The sequence below is a fragment of the Triturus cristatus genome, chromosome 9 (assembly GCF_964204655.1).
Source record: "Triturus cristatus chromosome 9, aTriCri1.1, whole genome shotgun sequence".
In the NCBI taxonomy this organism is placed as follows: domain Eukaryota; kingdom Metazoa; phylum Chordata; class Amphibia; order Caudata; family Salamandridae; genus Triturus; species Triturus cristatus.
In genome coordinates this window covers 350,464,645-350,486,967 of record NC_140592.1, presented here as the reverse complement: position 1 = coordinate 350,486,967, position 22,323 = coordinate 350,464,645, and the positions used below count along the sequence as shown (strand labels likewise).

General features: G+C 44.9%; 1 protein-coding gene across 6 annotated transcripts in view; it reads right to left on the bottom strand.

Annotated features, from left to right (window-relative positions):
• Positions 1–19,595, bottom strand: part of DAG1 (dystroglycan 1) — a 134,224-nt gene extending 114,629 nt beyond the window's left edge. Inside the window, exons 1-2 of one of the 6 annotated variants that reach the window (XM_085625125.1) lie at positions 18,266–18,372; positions 15,763–15,986 (exon numbers count right to left, since the gene is read on the bottom strand). The gene's annotated coding sequence lies outside the window, so the exon portion shown is untranslated. The other 5 variants (XM_085625123.1, XM_085625124.1, XM_085625126.1 and 2 more) reach the window with 5 other exon arrangements.
• Between the last annotated feature and the right edge of the window lie 2,728 nt (positions 19,596–22,323).

Sequence of the window (22,323 nt, the reverse complement as noted above, 5' to 3'; positions counted from 1 at the left end):
ACTCCTAGACGTCTCAGGCAATTTTTCAACTAGGGCGGATATATCCGCCAATACTTGACGGTCGTAACGACCTAAGATGGCTAAGGCATTAGCCGCCCTTACAATGGTGGAAGCAATCGATGAAAATTTTCGCCCTATGGCATCCAATCGACGTCCCTCACGATTAGGTGGTGCAGTGATCATAGACGCAGGGTTTCTAGCCAGACGTTGCGCTGCCTGTGTGATTACAGAATCTGGTTTTGATTGACCAGTGAGGCACGCTGGAGCTCCTAAAGGTGACTTATACTTTTTCTCCAGTCTAGGCACTTGTGCCGGAAGGCTATTTGGTGTCTTCATTATCTTTTTGCCTTCCTCCCAAATGAATTCGATAATAGGGATTGTATGTGTCTGCTTGAAAGGCAGATTTTTGAAATCGTACAGGAAACAATCCTCCTCTTTATGTTCCTGGTGAAAACTTGCAATGTCAACAGGTGGCGAGTCACCAGGTACCACCGGAGAGGGAGATGGTGTCTGGGCATGGTAGTTATCCCACTCTGCCATATCGTCAAGATCCTCATCACCATCGCCCCCATCATCCAGGATCTCACCATCTTCCCTGTCCTGAGGAACTTCCTCTTCAGTTTCTTGATGAGGTAATGTCAGAGCTGATGATTGTCTGAGCGGTACTGAAGGTATTACAACTGGCATTGGTTTCGAAATAGATGTTGGCACCACTGGAGTAGCCGGAACTACAGACTCTTGTGGTGTTAGAGGAAAACACCGATTATAATCGTCCAACATGAGTTGAAGATTTGTAATAAGCGACAGTGGTAACGTCGCAGTTTGTCCTTCCGTAGGAATTTCCTCCTGGTAAAACCTTTCCTCATCCTCACTAGTTTCATCCTGGCATTTTATTATTAAATCCAACGGACTGTGTGCCGTTCCAAACGATTCAGGTAAACCTTCTTCTGAATCTTGATCCGAATCAGTAGCAAATAAAGGTGAAGGAAGGTGGGAATCATCCAAAAGGTATGACCTCATGTCGACTACTTGGTGGCAATGGCAACAAGGGGGCAGCAGCAAAAGACGAAGTAGTCGCTGAAGACGCGGAAGACATTTGTGTATTTAATGACCTCTGCGTTCTTTTAATCTTTATTTTCACCGATGAGACTACCGTCGACGGGATCTGAGGTATAGAGGCCACTGACGACATCTTCGTAGACGGAACCGTCGACGGAACCAACAGCGACGGAACCACCGTCGACGGAATCATCGTCGACGGGAACGACGACGAGTTTTTCTTTTTCTTCGTCGACGGAGCACTCCTCGACGAAGCAATCGCCGACGAAATCGCCGACGAGGCAGATTTTGCAATCTTAGACGACGATGGCAACGTCGACGAGGTCTTTTCCTTCTTCGTCGACGACGGTGCAATAGGCAATACAGATGACACAGTCTTTATAGTACCGATGATCATCGTCGACGACGATGATAACGTCGACGGGGCCGCCGTCGACGATCTTGATGCCGACGTCGTAGTCAGAGTCACCGTCGACGAGCAGGAAACTGCGGATTTCGTCGTCGGAAGGCTCGTCGACGAAGAAACCAGTTTTTTGCCAGAAAACTGGGAAGTCGAAGCCTCAGCAGCCTGAGAACTATGTCTCGTGGGCGACAACGCAGTAGCCATGGAAGAAGACGTGGCAGATGTCATAGACAGAGACATTTTCTTCTTTTTCAGAAAAGGCGAAGGTAGGTCTTGTACACTACTGCGTTTAGAGGCTGTGTGGGAACGGCCAGAGGTAAAGCTTTCTACCTCAGAAACTACATCATCCTTATCCTTAAGTCTCTGAAGCCACAACAAGAGACGGCCTTCCCTGTCTTTCAGAGTTTTTGTAGAAAAAGTTCTACAGAATTTACATTTACCCACTTCGTGGTCAGGGTAAAGACAGTAAATACACTTACTGTGTGGATCTTCTGAGAACAAACGTAGCTTTCCACAAGAGGAACAAGGTCTAAACAAAGACTTATTACTTGAAGACATGTTGAAGAGAAAAAACTGAGCAGAGCTCAGGGAGACTCCCTGTCACACGACGTGCGGTAGAAAATCTGAGGTGAGGAGCTCTGAGGAGAAGGTTCTAGAGAGGAGCTGGCACCTGATTGGCCGTAGTTTGGACTAACATAATGACAGAGATAGACTGCGAATGTCTTTTTTCTCTTTCCATGTATCCCTATGGAGATTTCATATAGGGATATTCTTGATGTTTATCACTTACTTATATCTCTGTTTTTATATGATATTATATATATATATATATATATATATATATATATATATATATATATATATATATATATATATATATATATATATATTTGACTGTATATATTGCTATATTATTTACCGTGGGACTCCCACTCCCGACGACGGGGAATATTCAAGCATGTGAATCTATGAAAGACACCCCAATACTGGAGAAGAATGGGTTTCGGGGTGAAATACCCCTATCAAATCATAGGGTGAAGAAGACTGGTGGACCACATTCAGTGTAAAAAGCGGTTTATTAATCTGTGGTTGGTAGCAGGCAGTTTGTACAGTGCCAATTCTACTGATATATATCACTAGGACTGCCGTTGACTCACTCACAAAGCAATCAGACAAAAATGGTCAATTCTGAAGGCCGAATACAGTGAGTTAGTCACACCGAGTTCATTATGAACTGAAAGTGTGTAGGTGACAGTGGACGAAACAATTCAAGAATGCCCAAATCTCGGTTTCGTTCCAGTCATCACTTATATGTACTAAAAAAAAAAAAAAAAATACTTAAGAGGACAAACAAGACCGCGTTATAAAAAATGCCCACCTTCGCTATGCATGTAGCTATATGCCCATCACAGATTACTAAAATATGCATCGGCATGGAGATGAAGAAAAACAAAGCAGTTTCACATCGTCTCAAGCATAGATTTCACAAAATCTGACAAAAAGAATAGTTCAAAATGTTTTATAAGAGTGTGAAGCCAGCTACAGTTTCAAGTAAAACACCATGCATCGGCTTACTTAAAATAGATTTAGTGATGGGCAAGTGGGGTCGTGAAATTTACTTTCCATCGACAAGCACACACACTGCATTTTCGGGATGGACTGGAGGTTGCTATCGAGCCCTGTATGACCACATCAAAGCTTCTGTTACTGTCCCGCACACTCAGATTCAACATGCAACCACATACTTGGCAAACTCTGATACCAGGCAATTGTATGAGTGTTACACATAACTACATTTATACCTGAAACATCAGGTTAGAAAGAGCAATATAAAACAATAAAAAAGGGACTGTTTGGAAAATAGTACGACGCTAAATCTAATTCGGGTAAAATTTAAATAAATACAGCTTTTTTTTGTGAAGCAAAGAACCATTGCCTCTCTCTAGGTACCCTACTCTGTTATGTATCAAAGTAAGATGATCGGCTGCCATCAATACCACCGAAGGAAAAGCACAGTGCAAAAGACCTATCTTCTCCTTAGTTTTAAGAAGGATGTTGCACTAGCAGAGTTCAAACATGTTTAAGTCTACCGTATTGTACTTTGCAAAAAATGAAGGCATTGCAAGGGGAGCAACAGTGGAGTGGGGAGAGTTTAAAAAAGGTGTTCCGTGACCTGTACCTTACTACATGAGGGGTCAAACAGACGTTACGCAGGGAATTAACAGATATGGAGGAGAAAATTAGTGCGCTAAAGCTTCAATCCCCAACTGACGACCAGGTTATGTAGTCTCTGACAGAACAGGGCGAAATACAGAGCCATGCAGGGCAGATTTAGTCAATTAGGAATACCGAGAATTGTGGCCAGGCATCATTCGGAGGGTTACAATGTGAGGCTGGCCTGGCTACTAAGATCGGACGTCCCTGGAGTACCGTTCGGTGCAATCCGAGATAGCACAGGTGCTCTCATCAATATTCAGGCGGAGAGCAATGCAGTGTTCCACTTTTACTATGCAACACTCTACACCCCTACCCAAATGAGAGGCGGCACTGGGATGTCTGCTTTTTAGCTCACATCCATCAACCCGCTTCACAGAACGGAACTACAGGAACCGATTACTGTTCAAGTAAGTAACTATAACACAAATAGCCAGGTTTAAAACTCTGGGACCATACAGGTTCCCGGTGGAATTCTATGCAACGCGTGTATCAGGGCTAGCACCCTAACTATTGCGAACGTACCAAGCGCAAGAGTGCATGGGACGCCTCCCGGCCTTCCTGAGAGAGGTGCTAATAGTGGTCCTTGCAAAACAAGGTAGAGACCACCTGTCAGTGACATCTTACAGACTGCTCTCCCCATTTAATTTAGATTATAAAATATTGAGGAAAGTGCTGGCAAATTGACTTCTATCAATAGTCGAAACTATAGTACATCAACAGAAGATTGGTTTCCTTCTTGGATGGAACATCTTCCTTAAACTCGGTCAGCTATTTAGGATTTGTCAATGAGACATCAGATTGAGCACTGGGGTGGCTCCTTGGATATCGAGAAAGCTTTTGACAGCCTGGTGTGACAGTATTTAACAGAGGTTTTACAGAGAATGGGCTTGGTCACCATGTCCTGCCGTGGGCTAGGCTCCTATATATGGACACGATAGCGGGAGTGCACACAGGCGAGACAGTATCTTCTGAGGTCCTGAGCACAAGCAGGGATACCAAACAGGATTGCCACCTCTCCCTTATTATTTTGCACTACCAAAAGAACATCTGGCTTGCCTCCTTAAAATCCACAGCCCCAACAGGAAATCTCAGTAGGCGGGAGATTGCCGTATAATATCGCTCTACGCTGCCGACGCCCTAATGGTGTTGGTTGATGGTTGCATGGAGTTTCCTGTTGAGTGTGGGGGTCAGTTACCGGATTGGTGACCAACAAGCTTTGGCAGCAGTAAACACAGCGAAAAGGTACTGGAACATAACTGGGTCCAGGGGAGTGAGATAGCAATCTGAAACTTCGGGGCTACAACTCCCATAATACCCTGGAAGACTAGGATTGGAGCGATCCCACGGAGGGCCCGATGGCCAGCAATTTCTTGGATCCGGCAAGTGTTTTTACCTGCAGTTTGCAGGGGACTATACAAAATGGGTCACTTTCCTACAGTACTACAAAAAGTTACTCCACAAATACATACTTTAACTGTTATAGTGCTATCAAAACGTGTTTTAATTAAAACAAACCAAACAATGCCACGAAAATTCAGTAAATAAACAACCCATTCAAAGTCCTTGCAACAGCCCCACGATTGTGTGCTTTGGCCTTAACGGACTGCAAGACATGAACTTCGAATCACTCTATACGGGTTAAGAGCATAATGAAATCGGAATAGATTTAGAATGCACTGAAGTGTGCATAAAAAAAAAAAAAGTTTCTTAGATCGATTACAAAGTGTTCACTCAGAATCTCTATTTCCTATCTACATCAAATAATCAATAGCAGGCGTGACCCAATGCATTCACTTTAAGAGAAGAGAGCCTAAAATAGGAAACAGTCACTGCTTGGCAGGCAAACCCAACAAAATATAAAGAATTTTTGTGGAGCAGCAGCCAATTCAATTCTGTGAATTGTAGCAAGAGATGAAATAATTGTGTGGGGGTGTGGATGAGCAACAGAGAAGGAGGTGCAAGAATCCAAATAATGTAGTAATGCAGGAACAGCGGACAGGGGTTTGTGGGAGGCAGTAGTGAACTGAAAAGCGGTTTTAAATTCTCATGTTATGAGCCCACCTCCCGACCCCACCCTCTAGAGAGCCTGTATCTTTGTAACAGATACAGCAACACACTTAATTACAAAACTCAGCATCCAAACGTAGGAAATGGACTACTTAACCCCTTCAGTGCCACGCCCTTTCCCCCTCCTGTGCCGGGCGTTGCACTAGTGGGTGGGGTTCATGACGAGATAGTCTCGTCATGGGCACAGCGCAACCGTGCTCCATGACGAGACTATCTCGTCATGGGCACTGAAGAGGTTAATGAAACATAGTTAGATGGCTAAAATTAATCACTTAATAAAAGCAGCGGAGGAAAAGTTGGATGGCAGACAGCTTGCATGTTAGTATTATAACTGTTTAGTGCGCAAAACTAACTAATATGTCTGTAGGAGCTTAAGGATCCCCTCTGAAGGAGGTTTATTAAGAACATTTTAATATCAATATACACAGGTTGTTTAAAAATCTAATTGCCACAGCCATAGTACATTAAAAAATGATAGTGAAAAAAAAAAGGAACAAAGATGGGCAATAATTCAGACCGTGACAAAATAGTACATGCTACTGACCTTGAGATTCTGTCAACTGAAGTTCTTGCCCAGCTCCTCAAACTCCACAAGCAACAACCACTTTAACCTTTGTTTTTTGTGTGAATTTCTATGCTTTTTAATTTTCACATAAAGTGAGTTCTCATTACAATATGTCTGCGGCCAACCCCTGTTAAACGCTGCCTTTGCCGGACCTTGCATAGGGGTTGGCTGGAGGTCCTGATTCCAACACCCCTTAAGTGACCTACACCAACTAATTTCTACCCCATGACTCCTGCAGGACCACGACAACCCCGCAAAAATGTTTTAAAATATTTTTCCCCAGAGAGAAACCCTCACAAAGGCCACGGGGTGAGGGTATCCCTACCTCGCCCCTTTATATCCCTTTTTATTTAGTTTTTAGGGCTCAGGAGCCCAATAATGGTGGTATTTACATTTCTCTTCATGTTGAAGCCAACCAAATCATACGGCTCTGTCCAGTGAGACCAGACTTTGGGGGTGTCAAGAGAGCCCTACCATGAGGAAAATCAACTGAGCACAGTAGTACAGGCAGACTAGTACTAGGAATTAAAGTGTCAAAGACTACAGGGGTAATAACTAGCTGTAAGTGTGCTTTTTAGGTCTACTTAAAGACAGCTTTGTATGTAGGCAACAGCCTCTTGTGGACCATATCAAAAACGTAGAGGGCTTAGAGCCCACAGCAGGCTCATTTGCTTGGCTCTATTGACGCTCATTTGCTTGCTTCTTTTTAAATGGCTTGCAATCTTCTTATGTTGTCCCTCCCCTGGAACCGTCTTTTTACCATGCTTTCAACTGGCTGACTTGTATCCTTCCAGTGCGCACATTTAGGGATTCTTTTTTCTCTAAGCACCACAAGGGCAGCTCCTCCATGTGGGCAGAGGAGCGTCGCCCCACTGCTTTCTTGCAGTGCGAGAAGTAGAAACACAAAATGGTGTATATATATTTATTTTTTATATTATGTAACACATGCTTCCCCGCACGACCCCCTTCTCTCACTACTACTCACCCCCCTCCACACGCGACCCCGCGCCTGCCCCCCCCCCCCCACCTGTGAGTCATGCTGGCTGCGACTGAAGCACCCCATGAGTGCGTGTGTTTTCCAGCTCTCTCCTTAATGCGCTTCACACCCTCAAACTCTTCTTGTAGCCCTATTCTCCTGAACTTGCTCTCCCCCACAAGTGCTGCTGTTCATACTTGCTCCTTCCTCTACTGGCTTGCTTTCTTCCTTTGTGTGCTGCTGTTCCTGTGTATAGTACTCCTTATTCCTGACTATTCCCTTCACCTCTTGTTTTTTTTAATCCCCAGTGCACCTCAGTTGCTCCCACACCACTTGTGTTTTGTTTATTTTTTTACATATTTGGGAGGGCATAGAAACTACCATTTGATGCAGGGCCACTCCACAATAAGCTTCATCGTTGAAGAGTACTTTATTATTATTTTTTTTTTTTTTTACTTACTGCTTCAAGTGGTCTTCACCAACTTAGATCAGTAAACAAAAGGGCACCTGCAGGTGTGCAAACATCAATAAGCATGTGCGTGCCTACAGAATAACAAGTGCACTAGTAGTGTTGTCCGGTGTAAGAGTTCATGCACGCATTTTGAGGTCTTTTTTTTGCTTATGGTGTACAGCATAAGTTTTAAAAAAGCATTGGTAAAACCAATAGGTCAAATGGTAAGACCCATTTGCTTTGCAATGCTTGCATCAAGGCAAGTAATAGATGAAGAGTGACAAATTAGTATCTTCACTACTTTAAGACTCGTGGCTCAATTTCCAGTGTGGATGATTCACCAATTCAAAACACAAGATGTATCTAAAGAAATTACTTATATGTCCAAAGTGAAAAGAGAAAGAAAAAAAAAAACATACATGATGCAAGACGCAACAGCTTACGTTCTTGTCATTGTGTGAATACCAATGCACCTCATGCCTTCTGGCATTTTCAGGCATCTGCTATGCCTAGTCATCTGTTGGGGGCGCTTGCATAATTAAGTACTTGGGTTTCAGTATTCGTGACGTCAATTTAACTCTTATTATGTCATGCACAGTTCATATTTCTCTACCCCGGCTTGCATGAATAATAGAGTAGTCCGCAAGCCCTATGCAATGAAATTGCCTCCTTTTTCCAGGAAAAAAAAAAATAGCTAACATAGTCAACACGCTACAGGACAACACTCAGGATGGTACGGAGGAGATAGGTAGTTTGGGTGATGGAGATCTACCACTGACTGCGACCCTTGACAGCTTTCAAACTCTATCTCAAGTGGCCTTTGACAGCCTGGTACAAAGTGTGTCCTCTGGCTCCCCTTTAGATCCTTTCCTCCACAAAATATGGAAATCATATGGTCGTAATACCTTTCCATGGCTGAGGCTGATCTGTAATCAGTCCTTGGAGGCTGGATCTGTGCCGGATTGTTGGAAACTAGCAGTAGTGACCCCACTGATTAAGAAACCGAATCTGGACCCCTTGATACCAGCTAACTATAGGCCTATCTCGCTTTTACCATATCCGGCGAAAATCCTTGAAAAAACTGTGAGCAAGACACTGTCCTGCTTTCTGGAGGAGAACCACCTGCTTGACAGTGACCAGTTTGGCTTTCGTCCTCGCCATGGAACTGAGACGGCTCGGACTACCATGCTGGACAACCTTTGAATGCGTGCCGACAATGGGAATGCCATGATCTTAGTGCTTCTCGACATGTCGGCCTCGTTCGACACGGTGAGCCACCCAGTTCTAGTGGAGAGACTAAAGCTGATAGGTGTTAAAGGCAGGGCGCTGCAATGGCTTCAATCCTACCTAGAAGGTAGACAGCAGGTAGTCACCTTAACACCTTTCTCCTCCAGCAGGTCTCCAGTTGTACACGGGGTGCCGCAGGGATCTGCGATTAGTCCCATTCTTTTTAACCCCTTCAGTGCCCCGCCCTTTCCCCGCCCTGTGCCGGGCCTTTCATTAGCGGGCGGGGTTCATGACGAGATAGTCTTGTCATGGGCACAGCGCAACCGCGCTCCATGACGAGACCATCTCGTCATGGGCACTGAAGGAGTTAACATCTATTTGCGGCCCCTGTTCCCTCTAATTAAATCTTTTGGAGTCAGCCTGGTGAATTATGCCGACGACATGCAGCTGGCCTTTTCCTTAGAATGGGATGACGCATGGTCTATGGATTTATTCCAGCAATGCATGCAGCAGACCACGGACTGGCTCAGAAGGAACTCTTTACAGTTCAATAGTGGAAAATCGGAGGTAGTCTTCTGCTCGCCATCCAGGATACCTAAACATCTTCCCTCTGAGTTCAGACTTACTCCAGAGGAAGAACCTCTGATTCCGGTCAGCAAGGTACGCAATCTCGGGTGATTATTGATTATGACCTCCAGATGGTATCCCAGGCTAATAAGACTGCTAACGTTTGCTTTGCCCTTCTACGTCTGCTACGCAGCATTCTACCCTTACTTCCTAGGGAGTCGCGAGCTACGGTGCTAAGCAGGCTGGACTATTGCAATTCCCAATATTTGGGGGCCCCGCAGTATATCTTCCAGGGACTGCAAAGGATCCAGTCAGCTGCAGCCAAATTAGTTCTTGATAGGCGACGCAGCTCCTCGGCTACTGGAGCACTGAGGGTCCTACATTGGCTACCTGTCAAGGAAAGGGTCTCCTTTAAGTCCCTGTGTCTGGTTTTCAAAGCAGTGCATGGACTGGGTCCAGTCCCCCTACAGGCAAAGTTTGCTCGTCATCAACCCATCAGGCAGCTCCGTTTATCCACAGCTGGTCTATTGGTAGTCCCGAGATTTAAACGCTCCAGGGTGGGCGGAAGGGCTTTCAGCATAGTGGTTTCTGGCATGTGGAATAAACTCCCTCAGAATCTGAGGCAATGCAATTGCCTGCTCGAATTTCGCAAGGGGCTTAAAACCTGGCTGTATATCAAAGTCTAAACCTGCGCCCTTCCCTTGATTCTCCCACTGTCCCCTGGTATGTTTCTCCAGTCTAAAGCGCCAGGATGCTCGTAGGGCGACAGTTGCGCTATACAAGTTTCACATCAATCAATCTTTAACGTTTTATTAACAATTTTCTAGCCTATTAGCCAGCAGTTCATTACAACATGCTAATACAAACTGCATTTAACTCTGATGGTATACTTTTTCTTTACAGTGCATTAAATCAATCCCCATGCAACGACTAATAATGGCGAAACTGGAAAAGTTTGTACACAATATTTTTCATTCAAAAGATTTTATTACACCAAAAGTGCTTAGCTTAAATCTATGATTTTTGTAATCAATGCCCACGATGTCACGTGCGTGTGGACCCCAGCTATATAATATGGGCGTGACCAATAATTGACACTTTCTTGGAGCAAGTATGATAACTTGCACAAAGCTTTGGAAGCTAATTTTGAAGATCCATAAGTGTCCCTCTTATGGAAGAAACAACTGGGAAATAATGAATATTAGATTATGAATCTGATTTATTTGGTTCTTTAGTAGCACACTTGTAAATAGATCAGAAAGTAAAGGGGAAACTGCACGATGAAATCAAGATCATAATGGGCTTGGAAAATAACTGCTATCAACGGATGGGTTCGTTGTTAAGGTTGCAGGCGACCAGAGGGAAATTTCAGAAATTGAGGTCTTCAAAAGAAAATGGAGTCATGTGTTTCATTTTAGATATACAGGGTAACCCCTCTTGCTTTCTCTCAAGAAATATTTAGAAAAGGAGCGGAGACTACCTTAAATGTGTAATCTTTCGAACACAATGCCAAAACATCACAACGTCTTCACTAAAACTGGATGAAAACACATTCAAGATTGTGCAGTCAAAAAGACTGTAAATATAGAGCGTCACACTACACTTCTGGCATTTCTAACTACTGTCAAAAATGGTATTGCTTATAAATAATTTAATCATATCCACATTAACGACCTGGAGGGCTGAATCTGACTTACCCAGATTCAAACTTCTGCCTGACAGCTCACTAAACACTTCTGCAGCAAGCATTATGGCCAGGTACGGCCTAGTCCCCCTCCAACTGTGTACCCCTCCCTGTATGAAGATGGGGCCCACCTCGGTGTCCCAAAGTGCTCACCTCCCATCATCCACTAAAGCGAACAATGCGTAAAACACAACTTTTTTTTTTTTTTTAATTTAGGGGTCGTAAACCCCGGCTGCATTTATTAAAGTTAACAAATTAATATTCAAACAATACAGTATATTCACAGTATACAATAAGCAGAAAGTCCAACAGTTATGATGATAGGTACATAGGTCTTGTTGCCTAACCTTAACAAGTTTCTAATACATAGACATTCCTATCCTCCACTAAACATTTTAAACCAATATCATTATCTTGCTGCGTATCCCAGTTTGAGCCCACGGCAAGGTCATAACAGGCCCCAGATCCTGATCAAGCTATGCCCGCACTCCAACCAGAGTGCGCATGCGCAGGGGGCCCGGTTCCCCAGGAGGGTACTCACCCCCCCCCCCCCAAGCCCAGAAAACTATCTCCATAACCAGATTACACATGCGCAGGGAGCCCGGTTCCCCGGGAGGGTACTCCCCCCCCCCCCCCACTGCGAACACCCCCCACGCCCAGAGAATTATCTCCATAAGGGGCCCATGCAGTCATGCGCAGCTTACTTGCGCCCGTGTGCGCTTGCGGGGTGGCCAACCAGCCTACCGGAAAGTTTAACTCCCCTTCCCCTGCACCCTTCCAGCCAACCGGCTATAACTGCCCCTGAAGTTTTATGAGAGACGACTTGTCCCTCCCCACCGGGCGTCCCCATTAAAAAATGGCGGCGCCCCCAAAGAACTTAAAATTTAAGCTCACCAATCATGACTTTACCGCCGAACAAGCAATAGCACTATCAAATACGACAAAATTAAAATTGAACGACAATAAGTGGTGAACCTGTAAAATAAGCAATAATACATTCCAGTTTTAGGAGAGAAAACATTATTACCACAAAACATTATCCTGTTGTGGGAGAAAAAACACCGCAAACAACAAGCACATTACGCAAGAACTTCTGCTTTAGCGGATGGTGGGTGGGAGAAATTTAATAGGACCTCCTAGCGACGCCGTTCCCTGCCTCTCAATTATCTCACCAAGACAATCAGCTGACAAAGGGCATAAGTCTCCAATTAAGTAATCCACTCGAGGTACAGTGGAACCCTTCCTTTGTAAGGCAAAGTTTAGAAACTTTTGTAATGGAACTTCAGACTGAACTCAAACTGAGGCACTACAAAGAAACCTTCCTTACTGGAGCTAGAAAACATTCTCTCCTGAACACTGCTTACAGGTACCTAATCACAACTTTAACTTTCACAGTTTCCACAACAATCACGTGGTGAAATAATTGAGATGCGTTTTTCTTGATCCAGTGCCCTCATATTATTCACAAGAATTTCCCACATCACATATGGCATTATTTTTTTCCTAAGGGGTGTCTCTTTACTCATAAGTCCTGAATGCTTTCACTGGCAGATTTATATGTGGAGAACAGACTCATCAGTCACTCAGAATACACCATGATAAGAAGACATGTATGTGGGTTTGGCAACAATGGCCCGTTTTTCACCTGGCTGGCAGCACTTAAGATACACTATTCCAATTGGTTTCTTGATGCTGTTCTTAAAACTGTGTAGCGAACCAGACTAGTAAGTGCTCATCTGTTTCCTGAAGAATAGTCTGATATTCATGGGAAGCAAGCTGTCGATACTAGGCACTGAACTGAAAAGGTTTGCTCGCCTCAAGCCCTGGGGTAGAATTTTGGGTACATGAGAACAGCTGCCAGATGGTTATGATCTTAAGAGGCGAGACATGCCATCTTAAAAAAAATACAATCTATCCCATGCAGAACCCTACAACGGCTGATACACAGTCTCTTTCGGCTATGCCAGTCATAACTTATAGCTGTATTTTGAGCTTTCTGGTCAAACCCCACAGGTTGGTTAGTAACCTAGGGTAAGGGACACTTCAAAGATCCGGCACTGCCACTCTGACCACTAACATCTGTTTTTATTAAGATGAAAAAAAGAACTTTTTATTTTGCAGAGCTTATAGTTGCAGTTTTTTTACTACCAGATTAACCCAGGTAAGAAGGCTGCCAAGCTTGCTCACTTTATCTATGGAACTGGAAATCTACATCAAAGATGTTCGACTCTGGGGTGGCTGCTAATGGAGGCTGATTTTTCGACCAAAAATCATTAAAAAAAATTAGCTGTTAACTTGGCGATAATTACAAGTAATCCATAGCTAAAAAGTCTACTAGTCAATGTTCCAGTTAACCATTTGCATACGGTCAGAGGAAAATTTAATATAAACTGGATGGGGATGAGATTGGATTGACATGTATCCCTTGGAAAGATTGAGAAGGGAGTAACCGCATAGACAGAAAAAGGCTGAAGCCAGAAACAAACTCTGGGACTCCACAATCTAGCCTAATAGGGCTCAAGAGACACTGAAAGCATCGTGTAGCATTCAGAGTTTTTTACCATTGTGGACAGATGCTGCAGAAAGGTGTGGTGGCCCACTGTGTCAAAAGCCTTTGAAAAGTTGAATACCACTAGTAAGAAAGCTGCATCGTTGTTGGCAATAGAGAAAGTAGACCCCAAAACTACAGGAGTGCTGATTTTGACCCCCACTGCATTGCCTTAATACCCCCCCCCCCCCCCATTAACTGCTGAAAGCATTTAACCGAGAATACTGAAAGTTTTAAAGTTGGTGAAAATCGATTAAGTCATTTTTTGAAACTACAGGAGTGTCAATTGGTGGAACATTGAATAACTCAGTGGTAGGGCTTTTCTGGACAGACGTTTTCAAACCTTTATAATTATCATGTCACTGTCCTCACAGACAGACTAAAAAATAATGAGAGCATGTTTACACAGGTGGGAACAGGTTCCCTCAGATTCAGGTTTAGATTACTTTAATTTAAGACGTTTCAGTAGAGATTAATTTGACCAACTATAAAGAGTTCAAATAGGCAAGCCTCTGTTCAGAGAATGGGTGTTAGGAGACAATGACTGCATGTAAAACGGTACCCTGACCGAGTGAATCTTTTCAATTTTACCAACAAAGAGTAGTTTAGATTCTCAAAGCTCTTTGGAGAGCACACCACTATATTCCGAGAGGACACTATGCTATCACCAAACTGTCCGAATGCAAGGTCGGATTGGTAAGGAGGGCAATGGCCGAGGCGGGTATCGAAATTCCAGCTGTGGGCTGTTTTTTTGGCAGCCTGGGGAGGGGGGGCGAGTTGGGCTGTGTCTGGTGTGTTCAGATGGGCAGAGGGCCTGAGCAGAAGTGGCATCACTTGTTTTCAGGCGTTTATAAAACTTCGCTGAAGCAGTGTTTTGAGGAAAGGCAATATGCAAATGTAGGCCACTTTTTTTTTTAGCGTGCACAAAGGTTGGAAAAACTATGGCATAGAAATCAGACCAAAATAGACTCTGTACTCGGATACTTATAAAATCTGTTTGCAAACTGGTCGGTAGCAATTTAAGACTACGAATTAATCTGGATCACTGAACCGTGGCAGCAGATTTTCCCAGCTCTTAGCAGAGCTCATTATCGGGAATTTATTACAAACAATTATACACTGGCTACAGCTGAGACATTTTTCAAGCGAATATTTACCCCAACAAAAATGCAGAATAGAACACGCAGTTAGAAATCAGACGTTTAAAGGGATACAGTATCTTAGAGTGGACAGTCTCCTCCAAGCAAACGTGTCAAAAACAAAAATGGTAAACACAAGATAACTCATCAGTATGACCTGGCTTGTGTGTATACAGTTATGTGTACTGTATATTCTTAACCAGCATGAACAATGTACAACAGAGACTAAACTTTGGTATCTAGCAGTGAAAAGTGCATGATGCTTCTGTTCAAGAAAGTTTAATGTTAAAAGCCAAACTTTTCAGATATCACTGTTCCACAGCCCTTCGACGCAGCAGTAAAAAGGCCATTAAGATCAAACGGCTGACCAAAAGAAAATAACCACGGGCAAATAACTCGAGCGGAAAACTAAGTCGTTAAGGCTTGACATATTATTAAGCAAGTAAAATGTGCAGTTAACATAGTACTCCAATGACAAATGCGCGCACTCGGAAGCAGAACCAAAAGAACTTTTTCAATACAGCAGGAACTAATACGTATGTTTTTTTAAAGTCTAATCTCGTATACCGACTGGATTGGTGAAAGTCGTTTTGTTTAACCCAGAGTCCACCTCACACAAACACCCTACCTGCCATCACTTCCCACTCCTAGCCAGCCAGTCACCATTCTACATTCCAAACCACAGTCTCCTATGTCTTTTCCATTTACCCCTTAGTGCTACAAAGTCGTCTTCGGGTAACACCGTCAACACATATGGCATATCATATAGCCTTTTAACTACTGCTCGTTGGTTGGTACACTGAAGCGGCCCAAGAGTACTTTTAGGGCTACAAAAAGCTAAACATGATCTAATACACACCTCCTTACTTCTCAGACATTCCCTTCATCGACGCCTACCGTTTCCTCACCAGCGCTTTGAAGCACCGTCAGAGCAGCATACCGCTCCCTCACCAGCGATTTGAAGCACCGTCAGAGCAGGCTATGGCATCTCATTCTTCTACCATTCCCCGTGTTCTTCTTTTCCCCTGCTCCCACTGCAGCGTTTTGAAGTTGCAACGGGGGAACACGCGATACACAAATAATCTACGACAAAACACCAACAAACAATTCATTACTCACACAAAAACACAATCTCCACCAAAATCATAATCCACCGAGCACAACAGCTCTACATTAATTGGCCTAAAAATATTCAAGGTGATGATATCAAATCTCCACCAAATCAGAATCCACTAAGCGCAATATCTCTGCATGAAATTGCCACAAATATTCATGGTGGGGCACGTTGCGAAATTTTTTGAGCTATTTTTATTTTTGCAATGTTTGCAACTACTGGTAAAAGCTAAGAATTCTGTCAACTCCCTGCATATTTATCCTATTTGAATTCAGCAGTCTCCAATACTCCATGTAAGCATCAATAGGAGCTTCTAACAGCTGGAAACGTTGCTCTCTGGTGTACGAACCCACACAGTTAAAAGAAAAAGAGCGTTCGTGTAAAAGTTTTCGCAGCGAAGGGAACAGACAGGACAGCAGCTCTATGGTGTGATATATATAGCAGGAAGGTGTATTCCCTTTAAAAGATCTGAACTAATCATTCTTTGCACGAAGTCCGAGCTCGGTGGCTTCGCAGGTGGCACACGTAGACACCCAACGGCCATTTTAACAAAATACTGCAATGTTTAAACAGGTTTGAAACTGAACTCTTCGTTTCACCATGAGCGGCTGTAAAGCAATCCCGCTCCAGACAACCAACCCCCACGCTCCAGAGCAGGAATAACATGTTAAAAATAGGTCCTTGCGCAGCCTGAGACCCCTGCATTCCGGCTGGCCAATTGAGGGCTCCGGCTGTGCGTTCTCTCTCCCCCCCCCGTACAATCCCCTGCCGAACATGGGGCTTGGCCGTGCACCTTCATTCTTACTCAAATGCACCTGTTCACCCCTGGCCAGCATATGCACAACCACCCCGAATCCAGGCCTGCTGTCTGTACCCTTTACTCTGCCACGACAGCCAGTTGTCCTCTGCGCTGTACTGTCGGTTCCATCGTCTGTAAATCACGACACGCCTTAAATTCCAAGGCTTGCGGGAGTTCCTGCACTGCATTCTATGTACCACAGGCCTATGAGGCGCTCCAATTTCCTGTTTTGCGCTCTCCGCATACACACCTTCACTAATGGTCCCCCTTTCCCGCCTGCTTGCAGGTCCTCCGGGAGATCCCCCTGTCTGTCATACTACCCTGTCATTCAACAGTCTGTTCTGCCACGCCAAATATCCCGCCGGGGCACCTCAAAAAATCTAAACCCGTTTACCACCTCCCTCCGGAACTTCCATTCTCTGCTCCCAAGTCGTACGGAACTCCTACTGCTCCTGTATCCCGAATAACCTTTTATATCCTGGCTTCAGGTTCTGCCAGATCTTGTCGAACCTCCTCTTCTAACCAGCTCCCACATTCTTGAGGAGTCCACATTAGCTTCTCCAGGGGCCTGTTCTACTGACATAAGCTAAAAGAACCTAATGCAGACAAGCCTCGCAAGCTCCTGTAGATGGCACTTCTTGCATGTCCTCAAACCCTGCAGGAGCCTCTGCTCTCCTGTTACACCAGACCCTGCTGCATTTGCCCCTCTTCCAGCTCCCGCCGGCGTTCATTTTCTTCCCTTGCTCCACGGTCCTGCAGGAGAGCCCTTTCTTCCAGGTCACAAAGGAGCCCGTGTTCTGTCGTGCCCTGGGAAGCTCCTGGGCTCCATTAAAGAGCGCCCGTCGTGGCTCTAACATACTCCAGGTGATTCCGCAGGTCCCCCCAGCTTTAGCTTTCTCCTTGGGTCTCTCCCACGTCCTCCACACCAGTGCTTCACAAAGACGCTTCTGAGCTCGAAGTCAAGCTGGCTCCCCGCGGCCTCTGTTCATTCATCGTCTATATAGACAGTTCACAAGCCTCGCAAACTGCGGCCTAGCAGCAAATCTACCGTTCAGAAAAATCCAGTAGTCAAGGTTTTTCCCATGATGTGCCCGGAAAGAGAACAGAAGCGCAATAATCACCTGGATTCAATTCCAACTACCATTGCAAGGTACAAGAAGGCAAAACACCCACAAATTGGTCAGGGTCGTGTGGGAGGATTCCCTGTCGGCAAAGCACGAAATCATATCCGAAATAAAGGCCAGGAACACAAATAACCAGGCGACGCATGTATGATCGAGTATGGAGCCACACCATCAACAATGGAAAAGAGACGTAAATATATCACCAGACACACAGCAACACCGAGAAACCAAAATTTTCCCTCCACACACACTTTACGGGGACAGCATCGAACCAACAAGACAATTCGTGAGCTACTTGAGGACAACAAACAATAACAAAATGTACCACTAAACTGCACTTCTTAGACCGGGCCAAGCCACCCCAGATAATACAACTCGGCAACGCAGTGAGGCAAAACGCCCCTTCTAAGCAGCAGCTCGCGGACAGTAATCTACCAGGTCTAACATCGCTACCACACCACCAGTGCACACACCTTTGCATGGCAACACCGAGACAAATACCACCCACTTTCATGTGCAGTACCGCCTCCTCAGCACCAATACCACCACATACAAGGCAATTAAACCGCGTACATCGCCAGCTAAAGCACTCATTCAACCGCACTCAAGACATTACCAACGAAAGTCTCTATACTGTTTCACTGCATCTAGTGTAACCCCCACCCATCTTTTCGCTGCAAAATAACCCATCACTATTTCAGGTTAAACATCACCCCCGAATGATTTATTGGAGCGATACCAAGGTACAGAGAGAATCCCGGTGAAATAGAACTGGAGGAACGGATGCCCGGGCCCAGTTGGTGAACGCGCGCGTAGTGCCCTAACACGGATCCCGTCAGACACTCACCCGTCTGGTCCAGCAGGTGCGGCCTTTTCACCACCGACGTCGGAGATCCACGATCAACTCCAGTCGTCACCCGTCTCCTTCCACAGGGCCGGGGCATCAATCTAATGCCACCTCCACGGGGCGCGCGTCCTCCCTCCGCAGCCGTCCAACGGCTGCAGCGCGCGCCCAGCAACCTGCCAGCGGCACGAGCCCGGCGCGCGCCCAACACTGCAGCCCTCTGCTGTCCGGCGCGGAAAGCGCCAACTGGGCCCTTAGTAGGGGACTCAGGTCCCAGGGGACCCGACGCTGATAAACCACTCAGCTGCCGCGTCAATGAATTCCCTGCGTTCCGATGCACTGATTTCCAGACTCGGGCCTCTCCTCTAACCCTCTCGATCCACACTCTCTCTCAATCTTCGACTCTCCCCCACCTGCGATATTGGTTTGCCCTTCCTGGACCGAAATCCCGCCCATATTTTGATAGACACACCTATAAGCCCCGACCGCAAAGCAGTCTAGTCTAGCAAGTCTCGCCCATCAAATATGTCAACCTATGGACTGCCCGCATTAGCCCTTCAAGCACCGCCTAATGTGACAGCCTTCCAATCGGCTGGGACGGTGCTCTAAAGTCCCTGCTCACTTGCTGCCTCCCCATGTCAGCCGCGCCCCTTGTCGCACACGTCCTGCCCCTACATGATTTCTACCTCTTGAGCTTTACCCCAGGTAAAATCCAGTGTGTCTGCATGTTCTTTCATTATGGCAGCAACGTCTTTTCTTTCGTCCCACGGCCTCCGACCTATTCCCTCGAACTCGGTTTATGAACCGCTCCCTTCTAAACTTTCTATCCAGCGACCACTGCTAGGCCCTAGTGCCTTTCCAGATTAGGCAACAGAACATTTAAGAACCTGACGTTGTGCTTAAAAAACACGAGGGCGGTCAAGGTGAAGGGAGGAGGCGTTCTAATGATGCCAGCGGTAGTGCTACTGAGCCAGTCACACGGATTCAGCGGGGAGCAGGTCCTATAATAGAGCCACCTCTATGCAGGGGGCGGTGCTGTGGGTGGCGACGTGACAATTTTTTCTTACTGAAGAATAAGTACTGATTAATTCACGGTCTACGGTTATTTATTCTATATAGCCGTGGCATTTCAGGCAGTCGCCCACTATGACCACAACAATTGAGATCTCAGTTGTCTGTTTGGCAGCTTTGCAGGTAAGGTTGCCACCTGACCGTTTTTTTTACCGGCACCACCGGTATTTTAGTTCTGACAAAAATAAGCAAAATCACAATGAAGCCGGTATTTTTTAGCATCTATCTAAGCATGCCTGAAACCGCAAGTATAAACAGAAAACACTTTTAAATGTCTTCCGCAGCGGCATGAAAGATCTATGACCGATAATTAAAGTAAACAAAGGAGGTAAAGTAATGTTACAAATGAATACACACGATTTTGTTTATACTCCTATTTTGTATCATGTCCAGGTCTTTGCAGACTCTTAAAACAACAACAACATGCCCAGTATTTTTCTGTTGGAAAGATGGCAACGCTATTTGCACCTCACGCTTTAATTGTATGATTTCGCTTACAGGCGAATGTACATTACTTAACTTTTTGGCTTTACATTTCAAGTGATTTCCTTTAACTGTTACCCAGTGAGCATTCATTGCAGCAGGTTTCATAACAGGTGACCAATCCTTTCTGGAAGTTATCTCTTCCTACTGGATGGCCTATCGCTCTACCAATGATGCCAGGCCCGGTTCTAGAGGGTGGGCCGGGTGGGCCAGGCTCACCCAAACAAGAGCCTGGCCCACCCAAACATGAGCATTGGCCCTCGCAGTGAGGACATGAAGGGCAATAGAAAATGGCCACTTTGATTTAAAACGTTCCCCCGAAAGTTGTTTTTCTTCATATTCTGGGAGATGCTTTATTGGGTCGGGCTCAAGTGGGCTGTGTCATGCAAGTACAATAGGGCATGGCGAAGGGAACATGTTCTTTATTTGACACCGAGTAACTTTTGCCTACCGTCCTGTGCTGCGTGGATATTTCCATTTCTGTTCAGCATTTGAGAAAATATGTTTGTTTATTCCGATTCACCCTTTCTGACTCCTGCAGCTGCGTATCAGATCAGGCTGTGACACAAGGAGTAGGTAAGAGAATGTGTTACTATTTGTTTTAATTTTAAATATCTGCACAGGCCCAGCAAGGGACATACTTTGTGTATGCTTCATTTACATTGTTTGTATCATTATCATGGCCATGAATGCAACACAACAATAACAAATGTCCAGAGAACTGGTGATTAATGATCCTGCTGGAGAGCAGTCCTTGCCTGTTGGTAATTTTGAAATGCAGATAAGCTATATTTTATTTGGATAGCTCAGTGGGTTACTGCCTTTGTCACTGAGATTCTTGTGTTACTTGCAGTTCAGAAGTTACAATCCTAACATAGGACAGTGTCCTATGAAATGTCATCAAAGAGCTGCATACAAACATGAATGGTATAGTCAGAACTTCACTTTTTTTGTGAACTATATAGTTAGACATTCCCCAGTCTTTCATTATTTTAATGTTGCTAAAAAGAGTTTGGGCCAATATACATTTTTATTAGTAAAGCCACCCCCAACCACTGGGGTATGCTTTAAATCCTTAGTTTGTGCTTCCCCTGCCCAAACCCTCTTAAAATATACTGCCCACCAGTATGGATGACATGTAATTCTTTCACCTTGTAATCCTCATTGGCTCATGTGACATTCCCTATAGAATGAATTACATACTTGTATGATTCATTGTCTCTGTATAATGTGTGTGTGAAGTAAAGTACCGTGACACCCTACACTGATATGAGTAGCGCTATACAACAAATGAAATGCATATGAGAGAGTGGCTACGGAGAGATGAGGGGCACTGTTGGAGGTTGGTAGTAATGGTGTCTGCGGAGAAAAAGGTCAATGGTGGGGCGCCAAAAAAACGTTTGCACTAGCGCTAAAACCAGCCCTGTCATTGTCTTTCTGTTTTTATTTAATTAGCAGTCAGGTCATTAGGGCAACTGTGAAACATATTTTAAGGTGCGTGCTAATTATATTTACTGCTATATTCAATGTTTTAGGTTTGAAGGTGATTGTACTAATGTTTTTTACGGGAATAATGAAAGTAGAGCTGGATGGTTGGTGATATGGGGCTGTGGCCCAAGGTCAGCTGTGAGATAAGGTGCACAGGAGAGGGATGGTAGAAAAGTGGATAATCGGACCTGGAAGTATATGTGTTGAAACTTGACCTGTTGGAATTTGAGGGTTTGCACTTAGGTCCAGACATTGCTCTTACTTTCAAATAATTCTTCACATGCTCTGTATACACACATAATTGATCCGCTGTATCATGGTGACTGTTTGCAAGTAGATATGAAGTAATCTAGGGCTTGTAGGCTACCACAAGAAGCAACAAATTGGGCCCGCAGTGGCCCACCCAAATGCACCCTTGGCCCACCCAACTAAAAATTCCTGCCGGGCCTGAGTGGTGCCCAGTCCGTCAATGTTGTTCATCCCTCGGGTCTTTTTGT